The sequence below is a fragment of the Macrotis lagotis genome, chromosome 1, assembly GCF_037893015.1.
Source record: "Macrotis lagotis isolate mMagLag1 chromosome 1, bilby.v1.9.chrom.fasta, whole genome shotgun sequence".
NCBI lineage: Eukaryota > Metazoa > Chordata > Mammalia > Peramelemorphia > Peramelidae > Macrotis > Macrotis lagotis.
The window spans coordinates 563,697,659-563,720,247 of NC_133658.1; the positions used below are offsets into that span (position 1 = coordinate 563,697,659).

Here is a 22,589-nt window from a genome sequence, read left to right on the forward strand (position 1 = left end):
GTATTATAATGCTTAAGATGAATTGTCTCTGTTGATTTTCTGAACAATCTCATGCTGTGAGGACTGATTTTATTCTCCGAAACTATTCATATTTTGTTGTCATTGTTCAGTCATTTCATATCTAACTCTGTGACCCCATTTGGAGTTTTCTTGACAAAAATACTGGAGTGGTTAGTCATTTCCTTCTTCAGTTCATTTTCATAGATGAAGAGAGTAAGGCAAAAAAAGGTTAATTGATTTGTCAGTGCCACACAGTTAATAAATGTCTGAGACTGGATTTGAACTTGGGTCTTCCTGACCCTGACCTTCTGTGTCCAAATCCAAAAAGAACAAATCCTAAAAGAACTAAAAAAGGAATCAAGAGATCTGGATTCTACACTTGGATCTGACCCAAAATATTTGTATAACCTATTTCAAGTCTCCCTCTCTCTGAATCTTAATTTGCTCACTTGTAACCTCAAGGGGCAGAGAACTAGATAACCCTAAGGTCTTTTCCATATGGGAATTTATGATTCCTTTTAAAACCTTAAGATTCTAACATTATGTTTCTCAGTTTTCTTATTTCTGACAGTAATCCTAAGATTTATTAATTTGTTTATATTTTACTGATTTATATATATATATATTATTTGTTTATTGATGATTCATAAAAAATTCTATTCTCCTCAACATCCATAACAAGTGATCACAAAGCTTTTGTTAAAATGGAGCAGGAAAGCAGCACCTGCCACTCCCCAAATATTCTAATTCTAAGCTATTAGCTCAGCAAGGGAAATACATTTTAAGAGTTTTGCTTGCAATATGTCCTACAGATTGGCACGCTAAAGCTCTGCTAAATCAGCATAGACAAAAAATTTCGAGTGACCAATCAGAATTATTTTACAAGCAGATAGTTGTTTTGTTGTGTTTGTTGAATTTTGTTTGGGTGAAAGGAATCCCCTGGGACTTGGAGAGATTGGAAAGAAAAGAGGTTCACTTGTCTCTGTCCCATGCAGAGAACCCTACATTGTATCAAAGTGGTAGAATTTGATGGAGTGCTCCTACATAAAATTTTCTATTGATCAGTCACACAGTTCAGCATGTTGCCTGCCCCTGACAGGATAATCCAAGGGAGGAATTATGGATGACATCAAACATAAAAAGTTAGGGATTCACCTCAAATAGCCTTTGCTTTTTTTTTTTAAGCATTTCCAAATGAAAAAGAAGCTTGCCTCACCACCCCCAAATGCATATACATACATACCTGCATGAATATATATGTATAAATATATATATATATGTTTTCTATATGTTAGATCCTTTGATAATTTCTCATTTGAGAATGTTTAGTAAAGTCAGTTTAAAAGAGCACAGCAAGATACTTAATTAGCAAAATCATCCCAAGGTTTTTGAAGGTTGAAAATGGTGGGAGAACTAGACAAAGAAGAAACAAGGAAAAGAGTTGCAAATTATTTTCTTTCTTTCTTCACTTATTTATTTTGCAAGGGGAATGGAGTTGAGACTTGCCCAAAGTCACACAGCTAGTAAATCCAAATTTGAAATCAGTCCTCCTGACTCTAAGACTGGTACTCTATCCTCTGTACCACTTAGCTGCCCTGCAAATTATTTTCTCCATCAAGAATAACAGGATTCCTTAGTCTAATTCCTCTTTCATAACATGAGTAATATGGAAATATGTCAAACATCATTGTGCATGTGCAATTTATACTAGATTGATCACTGACATAGGAAGGGGGAAAAGGAGGGTTGAAAAATGATGAAATGATAGACTTGCAAATGGGTGAATGTTGAAAATTACCTTTATCTGTAATGGGAAAAAATTAAATTGAATTAAAAAATAGCACAACTACTATACCTGGACCCTAATATCTCAGTCTTTCAGTGCTTATAAAGAAGATAAAAATAGCAACAAAGAGAACAAATATGAGGAAAACATCCATATTGGACCAAGGAGATATATGCATATATACATATATATCTCTATGTACATATACATATATATTTATGCTGGAGATAATACATTTTGAGAGCATTAAGGAACCATGGACAAGATATCTTAAGGAGAAGAAGATATGTAAGGTCTGCATAATGGATGTCTGGTGCATGCTCAGAGTGACTCAGATGGCATTTTTCCATGTGGAGGAGGTTCCACATGCTATGGGGAGAACTATGATGACCTGGGGTGTATTCTTCTAAATACCTTGGAGAGACTGTGGACCATGCATTCATATGCTGTAACTAGATCTGATCAGCTAACTCTGTGGTAAAGAGGAGGTTCTTTGAAAGAAGTAACCAAAAAAGTCATAAATACCTTCTCTTATCTCTGTTTAGTTCATTGTCTTCCACTGCTCTCCAGTGCTATGGCTTCTTGGTTCACAGTTTCTGGTGAAAGACTATTCTATAAGGAAAAAAGACTTGGAGACTTTTCATTAAGTTTAGTGACCCTGAGAAACAGGCCTTGGTTCTTGACCTCAGTGCTTATTCTTTTCCTTCTAAGGGGAAGGGAGTGAAGTGTTCAATCTTAAGTTTCAAAAGTTGAGGAATCAAAAACCACAGGAATCTTGGAGTTAGAGACTAAGGCAGTTTTTTCAACCCAAGGAACAACAAGTGAACTTTGAGAATGACTTTTTGGATCAAAATCAGCAGAAGCTGATATGAGAACTCAACTGTAGTTGCATCACATGAGGACAGAGCTTGATGGGACCAATATTATGTAGAAACTGAGCTTCATTTTCAGCCTACTCCCCACAAAGGTGGAGGTGGAGTAGGAAATAATATGCTTAATGGTATTGGGAGGAAAGTTTTAATTTTATTCTTGCTATTTCTTCAAAGTATATAGTGCTTTATTAAAGCTAAAAGAAGTGAAGTAGTTAAATGGAAATGAGGCATTAGTCATTGGACTCTAATAACAAGGGTAACAGCTGCTGGATGATTGTGCCAATAACATTGGAGAAAAGAGAATCCCTCAGGGTACCTCAAACTCTGATAAATAGATGAAGCAAACTGAATATAGAAGAGTGAGCTAGACCAATCATATTATAAATAGAAAATATCTCAGAAGTTATTAATGCTGAAAAAGGTGACAGAATGTCAATAACTCCCAAGCTATATGTCTACTTTCTCATCCATATACAATCTTTTTTGTAGTCACCCATACAAGGATATTTGTGATAAGATTTTTATTAAAGAAAAGTCAAGATTTCATAATTGTCATTCACTACCACATCTTTATCATCTCACATTCAAATGAAAAGTATAGAGACTATACAATTGCTTTGCACTTGCTTGTTAGTGGTTATGAAAAAAAAACATTCATTTCTGGAACACAAATCTTCTGATAGGTTCTTTTATAGCAAGATAGTTCCTGTTCACACATCAAGATTCTTCAAGATTCCTTGGAAGACAAAACAACAGAAATAACCCTATTCTATGATCCTTTGATATAAACATCCAACAGGGAAATGTAAGCTCACCAAAGGTATTCTGCACTATGATGGAGAAACCCTAGCATAGAGTACAGAGAAGTTGAATAAAGATCTCTTTGGATGGTAAGATTTTCTAGATGTTCATGTTTTCATACAGCATTGTACTAATTTTATTAAGCCCCTTTATAAGAGATCAGTAATTACTCAAAGGAGTTTGACTTTTCTATCCACACAGGAAACATCAAGTGAATAACAATATAGCTCAGATTTCAACAATCCTTTAGGGAGGTGCCCTCTAGAGCTTATCAATAGCATGTATATTAGGGACAGACAATGAAGATGGTCAATGAATTGGGCCCAGATTTAATAAGAAGAACAGTAGACTGTACTGCTTTCTGTAAATTTCAGAAATTTTTTTTTAATTGACCCTAAGCTTCTCTGGAAAACAAAAGCCCATCTTATGAGAATAAAGATTTTACTGATGTTGGTTTCTATATGGCAGTGAGAAGTATACAAACCACAGAAAAACCAAGATAGGTAGCACATATAGGTTAATGTGGCGATACACTGTGGGTATGAGCAGACTGCAATATATAACCAATGAGGAACTTAAAAATAGAAAAAAGAACAGGAGTAAACAAGGAAATATGACAGAAAGAAAAGATGGGCTAGTCACATGGCAAGTATATATATATATATATATCATATATATACATATATGTTAACAAATGTATGCATATGGATGTGTGTGTGTGTGTATGTGTGTGTGTGTATCACAGGTATCAAAGTAGTGATCCATGGGTAGCAACACTCCTTGGTGTAACCTAAACTGCATTAAAATATAATTGGGAGGGGGTGGCTAGGTGGCACAGTGGATAGAGCACCAGCCCTGGAGTCAGGAGTACCTGAGTTCAAATCCGGCCTCAGACACTTAATAATTACCTAGCTATGTGGCCTTGGGCAAGCCACTTAACTCGATTTACCTTGCAAAAAAAAATAAAAACCTAAAAAAATAACTGGGAAATATTAACAAAATAAAGAAGAATATTGAAAAATATGGATAATATTTATATGTGATTTTTAATTCACTATTTAGTCTACAGGTATACACATTAAAAGTTAGTGGTCCCTTATTTCTATTTGAGTTTGATTCTATTGGTGTGCAGTTCATGTATATATGCATATCTGTGTATATATATATATATATATATATATGCACACACACACACACACACACACACACACATATATATATATATATATATATATATATGCATGTGGGGGGCAAATAGGTGGTATAGTGAATAGAGTGTCAAGCCTATAGTCAGGAAGATCCCTCTTCCCAAATTCAAATCTGACCTCAGATACTTGCTAGCTGTATGACCTTGGAAAAATCACTTAACCCTGTTTGCCTCAGTTTCCTCAACTGTATAATGAGATGAAGAAGGAAATGGAAAACCACTATAGATTCTTTGCCCCCCCCCAAAAATACTCAAATGGAGTCTCAAAGAGTCAACCACAACTGAAATCATTGTACAACAACATAATAGATATGTGTGTGTTGATATGCATACATTTGTGTGTGTTTATATATAAATTTGTATATGTACTATGTACATGTCCATCTTAATAGAATGTAAATTCTTTAAAGGCAAGATGGATTCTTTTTTTTTCTCTTTTGCAATTGCAGCCCATTATATATGAGTATATGATGTATAGTCCTTTAAAATACTTGTTAGTTGATTAGGTGAACATGGAACAAGATTAATAAAACACTTTAGGGGACATAGTATGAAATGTCAGCAACTGACAGTCTATCTCTCTCAAGAAGAACTAGAGGATCTTTAAATCATCCTGGGACATAATCCTTTCATGGTAACCACGTATAAGCTCCATCCATCTTTTTCTTGCTTGATTGCAGCTATACAACCCTAGATGGAAATGCTTCAGTTTTAAATACCTCATTTTTGACAAAGAGAAACTAAGTATCAGGAGATCATTTCCTTCTCCACACTACCAGTAACTAGCTGTGTGGCTTTAGCCAAATTGCTTAATCTCTCTGTGCCTCTGTTTCTTCACCTGTAAAATGGGGATATAGGGGCATACTTTATTTCCAAAGTTCCTTTATGATTCTAATTCCCTCCAACTCAGGAAATGAAGGGTTGGAATTATTAAAGTAATCTAATGTTTACTCTTGAAACTTTAATCTTCAAGGCAACTGAATGTGAGTGCCTTTTTTCTTGGCTTTTTTTTTTGAAGACTGGATTGCCCCACAACCATCAACTCCTGTTTACTTATCCTGTCTTTTTCCATGGCTGACTAGAAATATTTGCTAGAGTACAGTCTTGATTTGTCTATGAGACGTAAATATTTAGAAAGACTTTTTGCTTGGTCAGAATGCTGCCCTCCAGAATACTGCCAGGTGATGAGTTAGCCAAACCCATCCCTGACTCTCTTACCCAGCTCCTACCAGATGAGACTGCCTTTGAGAACAAATAAAACAGCTTTCTCATAGGGGAGGAAGTGGTATGGCAGGAGCCAGTCCATTCAGTCATTTTTATAGTGGAACTTGATCTTCCCTCACCTAACTTGTTTATAGGAGGGCTCAACTTGGGCAAATGAGGTCAGGAAATCTCTCTGGCACTGCCCAACTGTCCAAAGGGATTTGGGGGGAAAAACCCATAGAGTCAGACATCAATTCTTTTGCTCTGGTTCCTATATTTATTCATACCTATTTTTCCTGAATCTGGGAGTGGTGAGTGGGATGGAAGCTGGGGCTGGAAAAAAAGAGAAAGGAGAAAGACTTGAGTGAAATTAAAACTTTCCTCTGTTATGTCCCAACTTAGAGATATGGAGAAATGACTTTTAGAGAACCAAAGTTTGGATATTTCAATATAGCAAATATAGCTCTCTGATAAAGCAACTCATAGCTAAAGTTTTAGTCTTTTTAAAAATTATATAAAAATTTGTTTTCCCAATTACAAACAGTAGTGGGTTCTACCAATCATTTTTTGCAAGGTTTTGAGTTTTACAATATTTCTCCCTACCTCCCTTCCCTCCCTCTCCCCCCAATAGAAGGCAATCTGATAGAGGTTTTACATTTGCATCCATGATAAGCATAGATAGAAATTGAACATGTTGTGAGAGAAGAATCAGATCCAAAAGGAAGAAATAAAACATTAGATAAATCAAAATTACATAATACTTAAAACAACTTTTAAAAATTGAAGATAATAAGCTTTGGTTTTCATTTAAACTCTATAGTTCCTTCTCTGTATGCAGATGGTATTCTCCAACTCAAATTCCCTAAGATTATTCCTGATTATTACATTGATGGAATGAATAAGTCCATCATGATTTATCATCACCCCATGTTGTTGTTAGGGGTATAATTTTCTTCTGGTTCAGCTCATCTCATTCATTATCAATTCATGCAAGTCTTTCCAGGTTTTTCCGAAATCCTGTCCCTCATGATTTCTTGTAGATCAATATGTTCCATGACATAAATATATCTATACAAAAACAAAGAAAAGTGTCAATTGGATAGCAAAAGACAAATTTTTGAGTTATATGTTAAAATGTAGGGATTGGGAACTATCTATAATTTCAGTAGTGTAGTACAGAGCTATATAGCCTCATGTAGCCCACAACTATCCCAAGGATAGAACCAATTTAAAATATAATTAGAATCTGAAGGATATATAATTCTCTTGGTATCAAACTCTAATATACATAAAGATTCCTGAGCACCTCATATTGACTTAGAAAATCATAAATTTACATAACCTATGTACTACTGTATTTTGTTTTATTTAAAATTTTCTAATGATATGTAAATACATGCATATATATGTAATTTTTCCAATTATATGTAAAAACAATTTTTAACATTTTTTTTAAAGTTTGAGGTCTAAATTAATTCTCTCTCTCTCACTTGCTCTCTCTCTCTCTCTCTCTCTCTCTCTCTCTTTCTCTCTCTCTCTCTCCTTTCCCTTCTCCCTGAGAAAGTACCAAATTGATATAGGTTATGCATATGCAGTCATGCAAAAATGTATCCATATTAGTTATTTTGTGTAAGTAAGAAAAATTCCAAGAAAAAGAGAGTAAAAAATCTTGTAGTTCAATCTACACTCAGATTCCACTGGGTCTTTCTTGGGAGGTGAATAGCATTTATCATAAGTCCTTTGGAATTGTCTTGAATCATTGTAATGCTGAGAATAGCTAAATTATTCACAAAATTTTTCACTTTATAATATTTATATTACTCTGTATAATGGTCTCCTAATGCTTTTCCACTTCATTTTGTATCAGTTCATATAAGTTTGTCCAAATTTTCTGAAATCTGCCTTCCTCCATATAATGGAAACTTCTTCCTCTTCTTTGAATTTGCTAGAGTTCATTGAGCTAGAGTTATGTGACTTTGGCATAGTGGATCCAATTGCCAACATTAAGAGGCAGGTATGACTGGGTTCTTTATAAATGTTTTACTCTTATTGCAAAGAATCATTAAAAGGAACAAACAATACATAATAGAATATCTACCATAGGGTCACTCACACATTTGTAAAATGAGGTAACTGGATTAGATGATTTCTGAAGGCCCCTTTCAGCTAACCATGACCATATGTAATGCATTGCAACTCTGAAATGTTGCATGAATGTTTTATTATTACTGAAAAGTGATTATGTAATGCATCAAGGAACTATAGTTTTATTATGTAAAAAAGTCCTAAATGTCTACAATTAGTTAGTATATAAACTCCCTCAATGGAATGCAGAACATATTCTATCTGTTATTTAAAGAGTCAATTGACGTCCAGAAATAGTCTGGGTTTTAAGTGTAAGAGGCAAGATTGGAATACAGTTCTTCATTCAAGATCTAACATTCTCTCCTCTCTGAATGTTATTGAAAATATGTAATATCCATACCAAATATACTTTTTCGATAATCTAATGAGCCATTTTTTCTTCACACTAAAGATTAAACTGGGACTCATATGAGGAAACAGGGCATATATGTAAATGAAGGAGGTCTAATTTTAAGTTTTTCTCAAATCATTTGAGAGTTTAAGAAAGATCCTTAATAAAAAGTTACATAATACAAAAATGTTAAATTATTGGCTAGTTCTCTTTGGAAAATACAAAATGAGTAGTTCACATATATTTGAGAAATTTAAGCATATCTACTTTTTTCCAAAAAAGACTAAAAGCTTCAATAAATGGAAGAAAAACAAGTTGACAATAGAAGTCCATACTCAAATTTAATGACTATATTTTTTGTTTTCAGTATATTAACCCAAAATGGGTACTTTGAGTATGTTTGTGTATGTGATAAATATAACACAAATCCACATACATAACCCAGTTAATCATTCTGTTCACACATTGGAGATGCTCATGTGGTAAATAAACATGCTTTTATGCAGAGTAGAGCTGAATCAAAGGATAGACATGTTATATAAAAGTTGACAGTGTTGTGTAGGCTTGAAAAACATTGTGGTCAAACAGAATGTGCTGCCAGTGGTAACTTGGGTAATTCTCTGTCAAGTAAATCTTAGTAAGCTTCCTCTATCCCCCACCCCCGACCCCAGGTTCTCTTGGTGCCCTACCTAACATAGCTTAGGGAAGGGGAAAGAAATAAATATTTATAATCTATATTTATGTTTCCAAGATCATTGGAGGTTATGGATCAGCCCCTCTTCCCCTCCCCACCTAGATATCATTTACAACTCTTAATCTAAGATCAAAGTTTTTTCCACAGGTACTTTAGTAATCAAGTTGCTTTAGGGAGGAAAAAAACACAGTTCCTTAGGGTCTTTGAGAATAATAACATAATAAAACCATAGAATTTTAGAGCCAGATACACCTTAGAAATCATTCATTTCAAGTTTCTTATTTGACAAATTAAAGAAACTGAGGTCTAGAAATGTGAAATATCAGAGCTAGTCTCAGAGTTAGTTACAGAATCAATTAATCAACAAGCATCGAATTATGCAAATACTTGCTTTGTGACAAACACTGGGTTGAGTAATGGGGAGGCAAAGAAAGGCAAAGGAGCTTTCAGTCTACTGGGGATGACAACATGGAAATGACTCTGCACAGGAAAAATACATACAATGTATATATGGGAGGTTACTGCACCCACAATGAATCTTGAGCCTCAGATTTCAACCCAAATCAGAAATCAGTCCTGGGTTCTTCCCACTCTACCAGAAAATCTCCTACTATAAGAAGACCAAGAGAAGGTCTAAGGATCTGAGGCAATGATATCATTCCACAGTGTGAGGCTGGTCCTAGGACTGTGAAAGTGACCTTGAAGTGAATTTTTGAATATAAGATTGCTGATGGTTTATTAGTACAATATAGGTTTTTCTGAGTATCAGAGGAGCAAAAGAAAAACAACACTTCTCAAAGAGCTACCTTCAACTCTACTCTTCAACCTTGACAGATGAATCTCTTTCTTTCCTAAGTATGACCAGTACTTTTCTATTTTCCAATTTCCTATTTCAAGAAAAGGGTCTTTCATCTCTAGGTATCATGAAGAGAGTCACAGAATATACAATCTAAATGTTTGCAAGGGGAAGAAAATGTTCTTGGGCTGAGTATGTAAAGGGTTACCATATCAATTCTCTGCCCAATGTTATGGGTGGTGGCTAAATATCATGGGAATGAATTCATTCAAAAAGTCAAGGTCTCCCTCTGTATCCAGACCATCACCAGAAGATTGTTTCCTATTAAATCAGATACCTCAAACCAGAAATGGAATTATACTCTGAAGATTTCACTCAGGAGGAATAGAAAATCACCAAAAGTCTGTCTCCTTACCCACCTTAACTTCTATGACTCCTTGGAATCCAATTCATTCCATGCTAAGGATAGATAGCACTGTCATTCAGATGATTTTTAAACTACCTCTTTGTCATGTGACATTGATTCCCTTCCCTTTCTTCCTCCCTTCTAGCTTTTCTATTTCTCCTTTTTCCCTTCCTCTCTATCTCTCCTTCCCCACTCTCTCCCACCTCTCCTTTTATCTCTGATTTTATCTCTCTTATCACTATCTTCCACATCTCTTTTCTCTCTTTTTATCTCTCTTTCCCCTTCTATTTCTTCTTCTTCCCCTCCTCTCTCTCTTTGTCTTTCTCTTCCTATTTCTACTTCTACCCTATCTCTATCCCTCACTCCCTTCCTCCTCATACCTGCTTGGTATAGTGGCTTAGGATCATCAGAATTAGACATGGAAGGAAACTTTTTCCAATGCCCCTTTTTTAAAAAAAATAAGTGGAATATTCCCAATAAAGCTATTTCAGGGTTAATATTCCTAGTGAAGTCCTCTTGGAGTTAAATATAAAAAAAAAAGAACAAACTATTATTCTTAAACTATTTTCTAGGAGAAAGCCCCATGTATTCCAAACAGGTGACTCACTCTCCTAACTTTTGATAAGACTTTTACTGACTCCTAGAAGGATAGTAGAATTTTTCCCATGAGAAAAACCTTGTATTCCAAAGAAGCTCATAAGCCTCCTCTTGTTTGATGATAAGTACTGAATGGGAGGATAGTGGACTATTCCTAGACCCTGCGTTCCAAGACAAGTTACATTACTTCAGTAAGAGAATTATAATCCTGAAGGTTATTCTCACCATCTGAATTGTGAAAACCTCACATTCTTTTCTTTGTTTCTGGGGTAGATTTTCACAAGTAGAATGTAACTCTGAAGACTAACCAATGAGTTGACAGAGAGGGATGATAGGGAGGAGGGCATCAAGTTAGGCCTTATAATCTTGCTTGGCTGTCAATTCAGGGCAGCTCCTTGATCTTTACTACCTTTGTGAGATTTGGAGTGAGACTTTTCTTCAGAAAAACCAAAGCATTTTTTTTTTGCTTAGCGGAGTCTCTATATTTTTAAAGTGAATTTTTATGCCACAAAAAGATGAAAAAACTGAAGACCTGTCTTGTTCAAAAAGCCTTTTCGGTAGGGGTCAAAGTCACCAAGTGAAATTCCCCAACTTCTGGTTTTTCACAATTTTCCACAGAAAAGAAAGAACCAACATGCCCTCTACTTGCTTTTTACTTCCTCAAAAACTCAACTTGCGATCAGGTGACTATTACCTCATTGTGTGTTCAGACATTATTAAAACAAATTACTCTATAACAGTACAAGGGGGAACCTGTCATTCATTCAGAATGGAGGGGCCTTGTGGACTCCCTTAGGAAAAGTAGAAAGAATAGGTGTACTGTTGGTTCACACATGACATTATATTGAACTGATTTATTTTGCTAATATGATTGAATAGCTTCCAGCAATATATAAAAATACACAGATCAGTGCTGATCTGCTTGGTAAGTATAACAAGGCTGTTAACCCAGAGCAAAGTATACAGTTCTGGAGAGGGGACTGGGTTCTCAGATGCTAATATACCAGATTTGGAAGGTTGAGGTTCAAAATCTCATTCTCTTTCTATTATTCACTGGATAAACTTTTGGGACTAGCCTCAGTATCACCAAATTTGGAATGGAAACATTGGTCTTCACTTATTTCCTCCCAAAGATGCCTTAAGGTGTTGTTTTTGTTGTTAATCCTTCATTTTTGGAGAGACTACATGAAGTGTTGAGAGTTACCTAGAAAACTAAACAACAGTTTGTACAAAAAAGGATTTGGGAATTCAATGAACTGAAAATTCAATTTGTTAATAGTAGCATTCTCTATCACCTTAAATATATATTATCAACAAAACAATAAAAACCTTGATTTGTGGTATTTGGTAATTTTCAAGCTGGAAATACTCCCAATGAAAATTTAACACTTATCAGCAGATAAGAGTTGACTGTCACACACTGCCTCTGAAACATAGTCTTATATAATCTTTTCTTCCTTACAGTTAGCTATTGCCAAAAAGGGTAAGAATAGCCTATTTTTCTGTATAAGGTCAGAACAGGGCCAATCCCCTGGGAGTTTAGGTTCAATATTGGAACCATTTTAGGTCATTCAGCAGTTAACAAAAAGATTTATTTAGTTATAGGAGGAGAAGTGTATTTACTAAGAATAGNNNNTGGTTCTAAGAATTGGAAATTTAGGGGTTATATATGATTGTGATGGACTACTATTGTGCTTTAAGAAATGACGAGCAGGTTGTTCTCAGAAAAACATGGAAAGACTTACATGAACTGATGGAAAGTGAATTGAGCAAAACCAGAATATTGTACACAGTAAAAGCAATATTGTATGATCATCTACTATGAATAGCTTAGCTATTTTCAACAATTCAATGATCCAAGACAATTCTGCAAGACTTATGATGAATGGTGCTATCTCCAGAGAATGAACTGGTAGAGCATGAATGTAGATAAAAGATACTCTTCCTTTACTTTATTTTTCTTGAGGATTTTTTGTCTATTTTCTTTCACAGAATGATTTACATGGAAATGTGTTTGCATCACTACATATGGATAGCCTAGATCAAATTACTTGCCTCCTCAATGAGTGAAGATGAAAATTTGGAGCTCAAAATTTGAAAAAAAATGTCAAAATTATTTTTTACATGTAACTGGGCAAATGTAAAATATTAAGAAAAATTAGATGATCATGGAAACTCTCTTTAAATATTTCAACTTTTCTACCCTCATGTCAAAGGGAATGGTCTGCTTGGCTCTAGAGAGGAGAACTAGGAGCAATGAGAGGGAGCTTTGGAAAGTGGATTTTATTACAATAGAAAAATACAAAGATTAAATTAAATACCTTGGAAGATGGTTCTACATAATCAAAGATCTTGAAATGGAAACTTGCTTGACAAGAATGTACGAGAGCAGACATTCTTATGTTTTGATCTCAATATCCCATTACACTCTTAAAATTATTGAGGATCCTCCACTAAAGAACTTTTATTTAAATGAATTAAGGTTATTTATTTTATTAGACATTAAGGCATCTTGGTATTATTTTGCAAACCATTGTGACCTTGTGGACCCCCTGAAAGAGTCTTGGGATATATAAGAATTTCCAGGCCACATCTTGAGAATTACTCCTGTAGAGAGAATTGTGTTTAGATTGTATTAAATCCTTTCCTATTCCAAATATCTATATCTCATCTATCCTAACTTCTTGACCCCACCACAGTGACAAGAGCCTCAAAATAAGCAGGAGGGATAAATATATGTGATAAAGAACAGAACTTCATTTTCAGTTAGAAAGGAAAGAAATGAACTGAAAGGTCCCACTAAAAGTCCTTTATATTTCATTAGTATGGTCACATAACAATAGTTTGTCTTTCATTCTCAAAGAAGAGCACAACATCAGGGAGATGATGCCATGACAAGCACATGGATTGGATTTGAATGAGGGGGTACTTTGTATGGTCACATAGCATTTTATAATTACTATCCCATTTGGTCATCACAACAACCTTGTTATCATTATTCCCATGTAATAGTTCAGGAAATTGAGATAAATAGAGGTTAAGTGACTTGTCTAGTTTCACCTAGCTAGTAAGTGTCTGAGGCTGAATTTGACCTCAGGTCTTCCTGACTCTAAGCCCATCACTCAATCCAGAAATGTTATCTAAATTCATCCTGAAAACATCCCTTTCTTATGAATAAATACCAGAATTTATAATCTTTATTTTCTATCCAAGAACTTGGAGGGAAGGGGGAGGTGATATGACTTGATTAACACCATTTAACAAACCAGAAGGGAAATTGAAATTTTTTTTCCTACATAAAAGACATGAGCAGCAACAGGGAGCTACTATGTCTAATACATATCATAGATAGGTAGCCAGGTGGTGCAGTGGATAGAGTGCCCAACCTTATGCCAGGAAAATTCATCTTCCTGAATTTAAATCCAATCTCAGATACGTATTGAGTTATGTGATCCTAGGCAAGTCACTTAGCCTCAGTTTCCTCATCTATAAAATAAGTTGGAAGGAAATGGCAAACCACTTTAGTATCTTTTCCAAGAAAATCCCAGATGGGGTCATGGCATGACTGAATAACAAGCATGAGACACTGTGCTGCAGATGTAAACAAATACCCCTCAAAGAACTTAGACCTTCCTTGGGGAACGTAGATACATAAATTTAAAATAAATACAAAATAATTTAGGAAGTGAGGGAGCATTCTAATAACTGGATTGTAGTGGAGAGATAGGAAAAGAATCAGGAAGAGTCTTGTGTAAAAGGTCATTGGTCACCCTTGAGCTGAACTTTGGGAGAAGCCAAGTTCACTAGCTCCTCTTTGGATCCTCTATGGATTAGCTCACATTACCTCTCTAGAATAAACTGTCTCTGGCACCTGATCAGCTATTTGTTACCAATGTTCTTGGCTTCTTCAGCTCTTTATTGGAATTATAAATGAATGATGAGTGAATCACTCAGAAGACTTGGATGTTCTGTTCAGATAAGTTCATAAATTCATCAGAATTTACTGGGTCTACAAAACCACCCTTGCAATGCTTCATAGTTTGTCACCTCTCCATCTCTGTCCTCTATCTCTGGAAGACACTGGAAGTAATTTGTGTAAGACCTGTGTGAGAAAAGAAAAAAAGAGGTACATGGATGACAAGAACTGCTTCATAGGTGAAGGTCATAGGTAGCCTTAAGCATAAGGAACATGGGTACTCACTTGGGGTTCTGAATCTATTAGATTAAAAGTCTTAAATAATATGATAATAAATAATAATATACCTGTATTAATTTTTTTAAACAAACCTCTATTTGTCTTTACTTTCTTTGTATGATTTGGGGATCATTAAAAGACCACTTTACCTAAAATATTTCTGAATGATTCCTACCCTTAATCCTTTGGGTATATGACTAGATACAAAAACTACTATGAACATATGCTATTTTGGAGAGCTTTATATATTACCAGATGTATTACAGTGTGATTGAAAGTGAATTGGATTTATAAACAAAATATCTAAGTTCCAGCCTTGGCTCTGATACTTGACTGTGACCTTGGACAGTCCCAACAAGGTCTCAGTATTTAAAAAAAATACAAAACAAGGATATTAATACCAATCCTTCTTACATTGGACAGTTGTATATATACAAGTATACATGCATATAAACTTTATTATTATATGGATTGTATACAATGTATAGAAACAAAAGTATGAGAGTAAATTTGTTAGACATTATGCAACATGGTTCCTTAGAAAGAACAAATAATTTGGATGCAAAGGATTCTAGTTCAAAGATGCTTCTGTCCCTTTCTACCTGACAAATCTATGGACAAATCACTTATCCTCTCTGGGTTTCAGTTTTCTCATCATATATATATATATATATGTGTGTGTGTGTGTGTGTGTGTGTCTGTGTGTGTGTATGTATATATATATGTATATACATGTATATATATAAAATTATAGAATTAATTTAGATAGCCTATAAGTACCCTTCCAATTCTAAATCTATGATCCTATGATCCTACATCTACTGCATTCACTGAAATGAGCAGAAAGAGTTCTAAGAAGAGAAAGGAAAAGGAGGGTCTGATAAGTAGAATGTTAGTTCCTTGGGGACAGAGACTTTTTATGTTAATAGGTTAATTTTTTTTCTTTGTATCCCCTGCCTTACATAAATGCCTGTTGAATTATTGAATGAATGTTAAAATATTAAAATGTGCCCACACACACACACACACACACACACACATATATAAAATGAGAATAATGAATATAGTCTGCCCTTAATCAGAATGCTATCTTTCTTTTTCTTTCTTTCTTTCTTTCTTTCTTTCTTTCTGTCTGTCTGTCTGTCTGTCTGTCTGTCTGTCTATCTATCTATCTATCTATCTATATCTTTTTATCTATCTCTCTTCCTCGCAGTAGTATGGAAAACAAATGAGAGAAGGAAAAACGCATGATAAAATACATGATAGTATCATATACACAGATACACACTACATTTGGTGCATTTTTGTGGAAAATTCACATTCTAAATGTTTACATATTATGTTTTAATGTAGGGAATACATTTCTAAATTTATATATATATAATATATATTTTCATAGTCAATGAGAATGGTTTATATTCTGTATAATGTATTATTCATTTACATGTATTATATAATATGTGCTTGTTGAAACAGAGGCTATTTTTTTAATCTTTGTATTTATATTCCTTCATAGTGCCTATACTTAATAATGTAAATTCTTGTTGATAGATTGGTATGTCTTACATTTACCTAGCAACTTACTTTTTAGGATATCCATTATCTCATTTGAGCTAGAATGCTTTGCCACTAAATTCATTGTTCTTTCCAAGGCACCATGTTGCCTAATATTTAAAAAATTTACTCTTATACTATAAGGTTTATGTACTATGTGTACATATAACATTAATGTTTATATACATGTGCACATTATATATACATATTTATAATTTGAGCCTTATAGCTTTGCAAAGTAAAGAGTACTATTGTCTATTATATAGTAAATATTCTTATATATATCATATTTTTTTAATTTTAGTATAGTTTGTTATTGATCATATATTATGCATTATCATAAATAATTACATTTTTATTTTTTTGCAAACATTTGTGTTTATTTATTAATTATATTTTTTATAATTTGGTATTGATTATATAGTATGTATTATTATAGATTGATTATTGGATATTAATGTATAACAAATATTAATATTTGTTATAAATATTTTTGTACCTAAGTAAGGTATAGGCCTTTAAAATAATGTTGAGATTATACCCTATTCCCATTAGATTGGCAAAGATGACAAAAATGTTGGTAGTGCAGTGGCAATACAGGAAAATCAATTTGTTGTTGGTAGACTTGCAAAATCTTTCTGGACAGTAGATAGCAGAATTCTGGATAACGGTACCCTGCTAGGCTTATATCCAAAAGGTTAAAACCTGGTATTAATGAGATTGGACTCAGTTTGACTTAAACAGCATGAATCTAAAACTTAATGCAATTCCATAACCAATGATTCTTGTTTGCCTGTCAGAGAGGAACCATTTTTGGTCATATGATGCCAGAGTTAGTAGAGAATAAAGCATTTCATTTTTCCTTGAAGTTTTCTCTTACCCTGCTCTACCACCCCCCCAACTGAAGTTCTCTCTCTCTCTCTCTCTCTCTCTCTCTCTCTCTCTCTCTCTCTCTCTCTCTCTCTCTCCTCTGAAAAACTCAGAGCATAAAGTTTGGAGTTTCTTTTCTCTTTATTCTCTCCAATGCTCTTATTAAGGTCTCTCTTGTTTTAGTTCTCTGTGCACATGGCTTACCTCTCTTGCTAGACTGTAAATAATTTAAGGGAAATGAATTTTTAAAGGTAGCTTAGAGTTAGGAGACAGCGAAGTTGTTTGTCCTTCATTCACAAAGAGGACCAATGGCATCAGGAGGGATGTCTTGAATTGCAAATGAATTAAATGGGACAGGAAAAATCACCAACCTTACCCTCTAGGAGGTAGCATGATATAATGGAAAGCACTCTGGATGTAGAATCATAAAGACCTGAGTTTAAATCCTGACACTGCTACTTTCTCTCTCTGTATGACTTAAAGTAAATCTTTTACAAGATAGGGTTGGACCAGATGTCCCTAACATCTAGTCACTAATAGTATTGAAATTTATTACATCTCATAATTTTTCCCTCTCCTTCTGGAATGAATTGATCATTCTACTGCTCTTAAAAATGAATAGCCAAACTTAAAGTTGCTCAATTCCCCCTTTCTCAATTTTGGCCTTCTCAGAGGTTTCTTCTCCTTCCTCAAACCTCTTTTTTCCCCACCCAAATTTTCCACCCAAAAAAGTCCCCTGATCAACCCTAATTTTTTCTCAGTTTGCCTTATCAACACCAAGCAGCTTCCTTTCTTTGGTCTCAACTTCTAAGATCTAAAACAACAAAAGAAAGCTGGGGGGGGGGAGGGCCAAAAATGTAGAAAAGATCATTTTTAATGAGACTGAAACTCAGTGACACCCTCCTAGTTCCCACAGCTACCCAGAATGTCTTAAGCCCAAAGTGTAAAACCATTGAAAGCACTGGATTGTAGCCTTCTGCAGATTCTGAGCTCAGATGACTAGCTGGGACATCTTGAAATTTCCCTGTTTCACAATATAGGAGGATAATACTTTCCTTGAGCTAGTCATTTCTCAGAAATACTGTAAGAAAAAAAGACTTAATAAGATCTAGCTGAAAGTTAATACACAAGTCAATCTTGGAATAAGAAGATGATGTTTTAGCCTTAATTGGAATGTGTCCATTTCTTTTGAGAATGACCCCCCCAAAGTTATACAAACTGCCTTGAATTTGGGGATATACAAAAGAATGTAGAATATAAAAAAATAAAAAATAATGTTGTTTCTTTTCTTCCCAGTTTTTGCAACTTGGTATCATGTAATAGACAAGTTTGAGAATGAAGCACCATCTAGTGGATTTCAATTTTTCTTAAAGTCATAATCATTTTCCACAAAAATTTGGAGCTTTAATAATTTTTTTTTAGAGAAAGAAAATGAACCTTTTCTCCTCAATGAGGGATAATTTTGGCAATCCTATGATAACATCTGATCATTGAACCAGAAAGGGGATGGAGTGGGTACAAAGTAGAGGAATCACTTCCAAGTATATGAACCCATTTTCAGAGAGAAGAAGCAAAGGAAAACAGATTCATTCAAAATGTTTCAATTCATCTCTTTATCTTCAATTTTTGCTTCACTTTCAAATATCAGGAGCAATAATTTAATCTCTTCAATAACTTTCCTAGTGTCAAGATCTCTCCAAGACTCCTATGCAATCTCTGCCCCTGAGTCAATATGGGAAATTGAGTCTAAGAGAACTTAAATAAGTGTCCATGGTCACACAGATTTTAAGCAGCATGATCAACTCTAAAACTTAAATCCTCTCAAACTAAATCCAGTGTTCTGTACACTGCATTACATTCATATAATAGGAAGGAAAATAACAATCCCAAAGAAATAATGGCTTAGAACACAGATTTTTCCTTGTGAGATGGATGGAATCTAGTTCCTAGGATCCATAAGCAAAGGCAATGTGTGATAGTGGAAAGAGCACTTGATGTAAAATCAGCAGTAGGGTTCTAGAAAGTTTCTGATAGCAGAGACTTTAGGCAACTCACTTATTGAACCTCCATGTTCCTAAACTTAAAAAAGGTTAATAGTACTACTACATAGGCTCCAAAGATCTACATAGAGGAAATGATGATGATGTTTATCCTCCATTCTCAAAGAAAATAAGACATCAGAGGAGGAAATGCCAAGACAAGCATATGAATTGGATCTGAGAGAGGGGGGTGCTGTGCTAAATCACCTGCCTCAGTTTCTCCTCCAGATTCATCTGACTCCAATGGCCAAATATGGATTAGGATGATTGGAGATCACCCTGTATGCAAAGCAATCAGAGTTAAGTGACTTGCCCAAGATCACAGAGTTGGTAAGTGTCTAAGGCCAAATCTGAACTCAGGTCCTCCTGACTTTATGACCAACTCTCTACATTGAGCCATCCAGCTGCTCTTATAGGGGAAATATGGTGATGGGAAATAAACTTGCAATTACATCGATACCTCTCAGATGAGGAACCTACCTCAACCATTGCAGAGAAACAGCTTTTCTACAACTGGTAGAGCTGCCTAGATCAGTAGTATAAAACTCAGTTCAAATGGATCCTTAAAGGCAGTATTTTGAGATAGAAAACCACAAATAGAATTATCTAAGTTTTATTGTACATTCATTGTTTTGTAAAACTTTTCCCAATTATACTTTAATGTGGTTTGGCTATACTCAGGAGTGTTCAGTGACTTTCCTAAGGTCATACATTCATTTGTGTTTCAGAGTCAAGTCTTGAATCCAGTTCTTGGATTTGAGAACTACTCTCTTTCTACTGAAACTGAAAATCCTTTGCAAGCCATAGAGCTTTATGAAGAATAGGAGCCAAAATTAAATTTAATTTAATTTAAAAAAAAGAATATTAGCTTCTGGTCTTTGTATTCCCAGTTCCTAGCAGAGTGCCTGAAAAGTGGAAGGCACTTAATCAAAGCTTGCCAATTGATTGATGACTCAAGTCCAATCACATTAGGACAGTCATTTCAGAAGATAGGCAGTATTGGAAGATAAAAATCCTCAGCTTCTCTGGTTACCCAGGTTTGACATCAAACTAGTAACACCTCCCCAGATGAGCATGAGAAGACAAAGAAAGTACTTTCTGTTCTGCATAGCCCTGGAGGTATTTATTCAATCAATCAGCAAGATTTTATCAAGAGTATACTTTAAACAAAATATTTTAATAATCAGAAGTAGCCAAGTTTTTAGTGGAGGCTAGGGGGTTCAATGGTGGAAAATATGAGTCTGTGATCAAAAGCTCAAATATGGAAGGACTGTATGAATATTTTATTAATAACAATATTGAAGTGGTTCATTAGTCATTTTAAAATATTGATCTTAATAGTAATACTGAAGAAGTTCTTTATTTGATAAATAAATGCACAGCTTAGTGATAAACCCTGAATACTAATTTAAATCTTGCCTAGTCAAAGAATCTCCTGCCCTGCATTTGGATCAGAATTAGGGCTGATAGGACCAGGACTGAGGAGGTCCTGCAGAGCAGGACCCTACAGTCAGGGGAAGAGAGGATTAGTTAATAAACTAACATTATGGACCTTGCCTTATCAGGGTATCAGTACTAAGAAACATGACCACATTTATCCCAACCAACATAAAGTGATAACTGTGGTCATCAGTAGCAACTACTTTTATGTTAGCCATTAAAGATATACATGCATACTAATATGTATGCCTATCAATAACCTTGTAAAAGATGTGGTTAGTGAGGTTTACCCTTAAGAAATGCTTGCTGAGTGATGGAAATTTTAAAAAAAGAACTACAGGGTATTATTTAGATGGGCTTTGTCTCAATACTAATATAATAGGAAGGAAAATAACAATCCCAAAGATTGGTTTCAAGAAATGACTAACTCTCTGAAAGTCAAATTTTTATAGATATTTTCTGTATCTTACATTAACATAGCATCCCAGGTATCCCTTCTCTTTCCTCTCCCAGAAAGTCATCATATTTTTAGAGAGGGGAGGGAAAAGTAAGTAAACTGGCCTGATATATTGAAAAATCAGAAAACATGTGCATTGTGTAACCTTTGTAAACCTTCCAACTCTACCAAGAGTTGAGTTTGGTGGTACCTTCTCATATCCCTTCATTCAAGTCCTGTTTGATCTTTATAATTTTTTTTATAATTTTGATCTTTCAGTGTATCAATTTTTCCTTTTACATTGTTATAATCCCTGTGTATGTTATTTTCTTGGCTCTGTTTCCTTCAGTTCCAGTTTTCCTGTCCCTGTGACTTTTCCTAGTCTCTCTACTCAGTTCTCTGACCTGATCACAGCAATTCAAGGTTTGTAGTGCTAGTGCTTCCAGACAGCAGCACCTCAATAGACTATAGCTATTGAAAGGCTATCAAGCTGATTGTCAAGACCCAAGTAAAAAGTTTGGAGTCTCCACAGAACTTGAGATGTCCTGGGGGAAGGAGAAGCTTGAAGGTCGGGAACAAGGGTATCCGAGGTGGGTTTTATAATCCTGTATCATGTCTATGAGTTTGCTAGCGCAACCTCTCTGCCAATAGTGGGAGATAAAGGAGGAGTGCTAGGGGAGCTCAGAATCAGTAAGTGGGAGTTAATTTTTTTTTAACCTTATTTTGTATTCTGGGTGTCCTAGTCCATGAAGATAGCTGAATTTGTTTTATCTTTGACAATTTCTGTTTTGGAGAAGTTTATGAGGCCATGTGGATCAGAGAAAATGTCTAGTTCAACATCTTGATGTTCACATGACCAGTTAAATGGCTTTCAACATTGTCTAGTGATCCTGAGAGTCACTTAAACCTGTTTACTTCAGTTTCCTCATCTGTAAAATGAGCTGGAGGAGGAAATAGCAAATCACTTCAATATCTCTACCAAGAAAACTCCAAATGGGATAAAGCGTCAGACAAATATACAAATAATTTTTATCCAGAATATCAGAAGGTTAGACTCTTGATCCACTGGTTCATGTTTTGCTAGCTAATTAAGTACCTCTAGATCCTGGGGTGGGGGTGGGGATGTACCCAGTTAAAGGTACAAGAGGAACATGAAAGAATTAATGTGAAAAACCAACTCTGTCTCAGAAGAAATTTTAGGGACAAAAAAGGTTTAT

At 34.8% G+C, this 22,589-nt stretch overlaps 1 long non-coding RNA gene across 4 annotated transcripts in view; it reads right to left on the minus strand.

The window, feature by feature from the left end:
- Positions 1 to 729: 729 nt before the first annotated feature.
- The window catches only part of LOC141507119 (uncharacterized), an 82,317-nt gene continuing 60,457 nt past the window's right edge, over positions 730 to 22,589 (minus strand). For 3 of the 4 annotated variants that reach the window (XR_012474080.1, XR_012474079.1, XR_012474081.1), the window contains exon 3: positions 12,504 to 14,940. This is a non-coding gene — a long non-coding RNA (uncharacterized LOC141507119). Of the gene's footprint in view, positions 6,938 to 12,503; positions 14,941 to 22,589 lie in introns of those variants that run through there. The other variant, XR_012474082.1, reaches the window with a different exon arrangement.